Genomic DNA, 7,639 nt, shown 5'->3' on the forward strand with positions numbered 1-7,639 from the left:
ATATTAGCGCAACTGTTTATCAAACCCAAGTTTTCAGTAAAAAATACATGTTTTATTGCATTACAACATGGAAAGAACAATTGTACCATGTGATGTAAAAAACATGCCCATCACTTTGTAGGTACAAATATTGTTTTATAGTGATACAAACAATAAGACAAAAAAAAAAAAAAATCTTGTGTACATTCACCCCCTTCGCTATGAAACCCCTAAATAAGATGTGTGCCAACCAATGAGCTTCAGATGTCCAGTAATTAGTTGATAAAGGTCCACCAGTGTAGAATCATGATCACATGATCTGTCACATGATGTCATATAAATACACCTGTTCTGAAAGGAGTCTACACCACTAAGCAATCAATTAACCCTATTAGCACTGTGCTGGCAGGCAGATCTCATCAGTTGTAAACAAGATTTGAACACTGTCTGTCCTAACAAACGGTTAAAGTTCTTAGGGCATGTGTTCTGAATGGTATGTTAATAAGAGGAAATGGAGTCTGTCCCCGCTGTGTCCCTCTCTACTTTCACTTTGAAATTGACCAAAGGTCTGCTCTAAAGAAATATCTAAAATAAGAAATATTTAACAAAAAGTATTTTTAGGTATGCTGTGTGAATAGGAACATATAACAAACATATAGTGGGGGGGTTGACTGCACATAGGGGTGCACGCCCGTAAGCAGGCCGATTCCAGGAGGGACAGGTGCTGCGCCTGATTACATGCATCATCCTGTTCCTCCTTATGGGAGGACGCGCCCATACGCTGTCATCTGTGCGGGTATGGGTTTTTCTTTTTTTAAGTATTTCTTAATCTGTGTTAACCTTAAAATACAAATAAAGCTGGGGCACTTGACCTATTATGGCCTACTTTTGTCTGGATAGGATTGAAAGTCTAGGTTACATTTGACTGTAGATAGTCACTCTGTCTAGATATATCTATAGATGTATTGACTTTTGATGTTTTTCTTTTAGTTGTACTGGTTTCTCTTTCATAATAAATAAAGAATTAAGAAAAAAGAAGCTGTATGTGGTGTTACGGAAGTGCTATTTTTACAGACAGACAGTCTCTTGTCTTTGGTGTTCACAGTCTCAGCAATGGCATTCACTGATAGCTGATATATTGCTGTGCAATCTTTACTTTTACAATTAGCTTGGCTTACATACAACAGCAGCGCCCCAATCTGATTTGTTTCATTTTGAGGAAAGGCTTTTTTTCCATGTAGTTCCAGCACCGACACATGATTTTATTTTTTTATCAGTAATAGACCCCATTTTGACTGGCAAATAGAAAATGCCTGTTCTTGCAAAACTGTCCTACCACTGGCTAATTTCTATCAAACTCTCGTTAAAACTGGCCAGGACCTTTTCAATGGAGAACAAGAAATGTACTAGATAAAAAAAAAACCTGGTTTTACTACAAGACTGAAAAAACAGCAGATCACACAGCAGTGTAAAATTGACAAGTAACCGCACAAAGAATGGCCTAAATATACTTGGGGAAAATAGGGATTTATCTACAAGAGTAAACGACCACAGATGACACAGCAGTGTAAAATTAGCAAGCAGCAGGCCAATTAAATTGCAAGGCTAGGCCTACATTTACTAAAGTCAAAGAGCTCAACTTGAGGTTTTACTATAAAAATGAAAATACTTCAGAGTAGTGTAAAAGGGGCCAGCTTTACATTTTTGTTTTTTCAAGCAAGGTTTTAGGCTGGGTTCACACCGGGGCGTTTTTCAGCACTGAAAAACGCTGAGCAAGTGAAATCCCATCATTTCCTACGTGCATGGTTCCCACCTGGGCGTATTTCAGCGCATTGAAACGCGCTGAAAAACGCCCTGCGCCTAAACAAGTACAGGAGCTTCTTTTGGGGCATATTTCAGCATGTATGGTATTCCCGACTGTGGCTCGGGGTTAACAAAGCGGTAACCGCAAGCCACACTCGGGAATACAGCGTAGGTCTAACCTTGTCCGCGATCCCCGCTGTGTCCTCCGGCCGCTGCCGTCTTCCGTCCCTTGCGAGCGTCTGCGTCACAGGGGGGCGGAACCGGCGGGAAGTTTGAAAGTTTAAAAAAAAACAGAAAAAAAGATAGAGAAAATAAAGGAAAACAAAATCATACCGCCATACTGAACGAAAAAACGCGCTAAAAACGAGCTGTGAACCCAGCCTTACAGAAATGGAAAAGTAAGCATACAGTATCAAACTCATTGTATACAGAACTATGTCTGTATAAATTATGCATGGTAGAAAGGACCAAAGCAGAAATTTAGGGTTAGTTGAACAGTATTCAATTAGACAAATAAGGCAAATGTTGCACCCTCACCATGTAAAACATTGTTGTTGGTTATTGGACGTGTGTGTGTGTGTGTGTGTGTGTGTGTGTGTGTGTGTCTCAGAGGGTAACATCGGTCTGACCATTTTTACACACTGAATATGGGTGTAACATGGACCTCGGTTCAGAAGGTATCAGTTTGAATAACTGAAAGCTTTTCAAAATTCATAGCAGCAGTTACTCTGTTCTTACATGCATGAAAGGGTAATAAGGGCGTTTTCCAAGCTTTCGCAATGAAAGTTTGCCACAAAACAAAGGGGAGGGGGGATTCATTAAAATTGGAGCAGACAATCTGGAGCAGTTGCCCATGGTATCCAATCAGCTTCTCTTTTCAGTTAGTTCAGCTAAGCTTTGAAAATGAAAGATAGAAGCCGATTGGTTGCCATTGGCAACTGCTCCAGATTTTGTCTCCTCCAGTTTTGATATATTCTTTCATTGTTGGTCTACGAATTGTTGGAAATGCAACAGCATATTACTTACTTATCAATCTTCAAAAGATCAGCCGCACAGTAACCAGGGAAAGTGTTGTCCAAAATGTATTAAAATACATCCAAGCAAATTCCAATAAGACAGATACAAAAGAATAATGATCAGCATGTACATCACCATGAGTGTCTCCCACACCATGCCAACGTACTGACGTGTTTCACCACGATATGATAGAGACCTCTGTCATTTTGAATTTGCTTGGATTTATTTCAATACATTTAGGACAACAATTACCCTGGTTTCTGTGCAGCTAATCTTTTGGAGATTGATTTGGGAAGTGGGAGGCACACTACAGCCTGCACCCAGAGTGTGAATTTATTGCAGTTGAGGTTGGAACAGAGCAGCGAGTCCTTGGAGCTCTTTAAACATTGAAGCATTAAGGTGGCCATACACTCTACAACCATCGCAAGACCTGAGGGGCGGGCTTCCGATGACCGCAATGCTGAACGGGCAGTGTGCGCGTGCGCACACCGGCCCCTTCGGCATTTGTCTTCCGAGCACCGTTCTAACCAGCCGAGAATCGTACGATTCCCAGCTGGTTTTCGAACATGCTGGTTCGACAGAAGACGTGCGGCCGTACAGTAGAAACGGTCGCACGTCTCCGTTCACACTGCTCGATTATCGTACGAAAAACCGATCGCATACGATTATCGTACGATAATCGTGCAGTATATGGGCACCTTAATACTGATATTCTAATATGTACTGATTGTATTACTGACATTTAGAGATGTAATATAATATATTTTGTGCTCTAGATGACAGTATACTGCAATGTTGGTCTCTATGCATACTTATCTATGATATACACAGGAAGTTCTATTTGTATATATGTTTCCTGTTAATGCTGTATTCCTGTATACATACATGTGATGTCCTGCTAAGCAAGTAAAACTTAGTTCAGCATTTCTCAAGATCTCAGTGCTTCATCTAAACACATAACCAACACAAATGGTCCCCAAAAAGTAACGTCCTACTTGTGTGATTGTTTCATTGATTTTCTCAAATGCCTGTACTAAGAAACAAGTCCAATTTTAAGCATCCCCTGCAACAGGAATTTAATTTTTGGGGAGATACTTCCAAAGGGTTAATAGCGATAGTGTGTGTGTTGTGTTTTTTTTGAGGGTAAGAAAAGTTACTATTCCAGTCAGGCCAATCACATCTTAAACATTAGTTAGGTTATGGTTAGACCCAAACTCTAGCCAATCACAACCCAGGACAACAGCTAACTAATGCAATTGTTTGCCACAATAACTTCCTTTGCTCTTTTTTCACAATCCCTTGCCTATTATACTTGAAAATGACCAGAATTGATTTTCAAGGTTTGCCCCAATGACTTTAATGGGATTTGGATTAAAGTTCACAATTTCCTTAAATTTACTTTCGAACAGCCCACCAACGGAACCTAGACACATGCGCTCAACACTAGCTATGGTTGTGCCAAGGTTTGAATGGCTGCAGGTTGGTGTAACCAGGCATAAACTTGGAATTGTTAGGGAAAAATAAGAAAGTAGATGAGGCAATTGAAGTTGGCTGGAGTATTTCAAGTTGTCCCGGCATTTCAGGCAATGTTGGTCAGTTGGTTACGTGAACACATGGGCAGCCATAGGATATTAGCAGTTGATAAGGGAATGCAATCATAGGCTTCCAATGACACCCAAATGGAAGGTTTGGGTGATTTGTGCCAATAGATCAGTTCGGCTAATTGCACAGCCTGGTAGTACTGTATTTCAGTTAAGTAGGTCAAGGGTGATACAGAATAGATTTGGCAACTCTGGGCTTGAAATTGCTTCACACAAATATGTAATCTTTATGGCTGCAATCCTGCCAAGATAGAAGCCATGTTTGCTTCTTGAATCGAAAAGTTCTCATAGATTTTGAACAGAGCTGGGTAATTTGCGTGGCCATGGTGAGAAATATTCCTAAGTAAGGTAGGCAAGTTGTTGTCTAGTAGAAATGGTAGGATTGTTGTTTTGTGTAAGGTTTGTGTGGGTGTAGTGATGTTTAAGGTTTTAGATTTGGCTGTATTCACTCCAGAAAGCATCTTGAACTTTTTACGGGTAGACATCAGGTTAGGAAATGAAGTGCTGGGCTTTGTAAGAAGCAAGAGGACATCATCTGCAAAAATAAACAGTTTGTGATCATGCTCACCTAACTCCAGTTGAGTAATACCAATATTGTTCTAAATTAAGTGGGTGAGAGGCTCCTTATCAAGAACAAACAACAACGAGATGGGACAGGTGCCTCTATTGGAAAGGCAACAGACCAATATCCATATTTTACAAATACATTAAGGGTAGATTATAATGCTTTAATGCAGGTGCCACAATTATGGACAAAATCCCTCTTCTTTAGGACTAGGAGGAGATATTCCCAGCAAAAGGGAATCAAATGCTCATTTAATAATGGCAGGGAGTCCTCCCCCCTGACTATATAAAGCAAAAGGGACTTTTGCCTGACGTTGTCGTCTTCTGCCTGTCTATTTGAAACAAAACAAACTTGGTCGCTCGCAATTAAGTCAGCAAAATGTGTTAAGATGGAGGGCCAAGACTTTAGCTAGAAGCCTAAAATGTACTTTAGAGAAGGAGATAGACTGTAAATGTGTCCATGAGGTGTCCTCGGTGTGGGCTTTAGGTGTCATACTAATTAAATTTACTGCAGTTTTAAATAAAAATGTTCTCTAATAGTGCTGTTAAGATGCAGTTTTTTTTTTTAGCTTGAGAGATTTAATGGCCAGCTGGACTTCAGAATAGGAGATCTCTTCCAAAAAAAAAAAGTAAGTGTCTTGTGGAGGTAGCAATGACACTATGACAGGGTGACATTGCTTGTTGTTTATCAAATTGGGTGGGCTGCTGATATAATGCACAAAGTCTAGATTGGATGGTTGTACAAGCTTTGAGGGGTTAGTTGTAAGGGTTCCAAAGTCTCAAGTTTGTTTCGAAGTACAATCGGACTAACAAAGCTTGTTGGCGAACAAGGTGTCAGGCTTTACTTTTAAGGTAAAACTTATGTCCTGCAGTGTGAGTAAGGCAAAGGTTAAGCCCTGTTTTTATCATGTGGGAAATAGAGAGGTTAATTAAGAACTACATTTGTTTTATATTCTTTTCAAGATGCTTAATTCGAGTCTCTCTGTTTTTTTAAGGGCTGAACCTTCACAAAATGCAGCAGAGTGCTGCAAACAGTCTATTTTTTAAAAGACAAGTCTTGTTTTAGGCAAGAAAAAACATTGCATGGACAGGACATCATTAGGCCTGGTTCACGCTGTAAAACGCTCAACATGTGAAAACCAATAATTGCCTATGGGCATGGTTCCCACCTGGGCGTTTTAGAGGCGCGTAGGAACGCGCTGAAAAACGCCCTACGCCCAAAGAAGTACAGGAGTTTCTTTGGGGCATATTTGTTGCGCGTATCCATTAGGATACAGCCGGATAGCCCTTGTAAACCCGCGTTTGTTGCACGTTTCTTTTACTGCAATTCGCTGTAAAAACGTGCGGCAAACGCGCATATTCCGTACGCCCAGGTGTGAACCCAGCCTTAAACATTAACCGCTGACCTCCAATCAACTGCAAAATACAATTAAAAACCGCCATGTTCCTCTATCTCTCCCCGTACCTCACCTCATGACCGCGACACCGATTACGCCGGTCAAGGCTCTGAATCCCGCTTGGACACACATGCCAGGGCAATAATCTCCATGCAACAGCATTTCCAGACATCGGCCCAAACTCAACGTGATTTATCCTATAGCATGGAGGATCAGGAAAACAGAGGGCGCAGAAGGCGACCACGGACACTGATCTGATGGACACACTGTGAGGTATCTTCAACACCATCTTGGGTAAGCCAGTCACCTCGGCACTACCCTTTGATAAGGCTCACAGAGCCCTGCGCCCAAGGGGTCTCCCTTCAGAACAACCTAGAGATGTTATATGCAGATTGCATTACTACACTGACAAGGAATCTATACTGAAGAAACTGCGGGAAACCCCATATCCTTTGACGGTCCCAAAATCCAAATATTTCCTGACCTGGCGAGAGAAACCTATGGCCAAACACAGAGCACTCCGTCCCCTCTTGGAAGTCCTGCAGAATGAAGGCATCACCTATCGCGGGGGCTTTCCCGCCTGCCTTACCGCTCGCAAACAGGGTAAATCCATCGTGCTCAGATACCCAGAAGACCTAGGCCAGTTCTGTGAGGCACTATTCATCCAAGTGCCCCATCTCCCAGGATGGCAAAGGATCTTCCTGCCCTGGATCTGCTGAAAGATCGCTCCTGGAAGGCGACCCCTTCTTCCTCCACAGCCGCCCACCCTTATGAGAACCTAGAAGTGCCCTCTTCATATCTTCTCGCCTATGTCAGGGCTGGTGAGATGCATTACTTTAATATACGTAGACGCTACCCTCCTTAATTGTGCAATATCACTCTCTCACGCTACATGTCCTATGGTCAAGGAATCTGACCAAGCGTGACACGCATCTTGGGTACCCTACATAGTATATGTGTTACATTACATATGTTGATATTCATACACACTTAAGAATGTAAATTCGCTAAATCTTTTGCATATAGTTTATCAGTTTACAATTATAGTTGTTTAATACAATGTTTTGTTATAACACTCATTGCGGGTGAGTGCACCTCAGTGAACTGCAGGTGCAGTTCACTGAGAATCTCAGTGCGGACCTCCTTTGACTGTTCTTGTTGCCAAGTGGTTCCTGCCACGTTCCCCGCATTCGGTGTTCATGCTCCTCTGGAGCAGAGGTTGGTTCTAGACCTCCTCGATAACCTCCCCCTCCCCCCCCCCCCCCCGCACGCCACCCC

The sequence above is a fragment of the Nanorana parkeri genome, unplaced genomic scaffold (assembly GCF_000935625.1).
Source record: "Nanorana parkeri isolate BGI_ZX_2015 unplaced genomic scaffold, ASM93562v1 scaffold1229, whole genome shotgun sequence".
Classification (NCBI taxonomy): Eukaryota; Metazoa; Chordata; class Amphibia; order Anura; family Dicroglossidae; genus Nanorana; species Nanorana parkeri.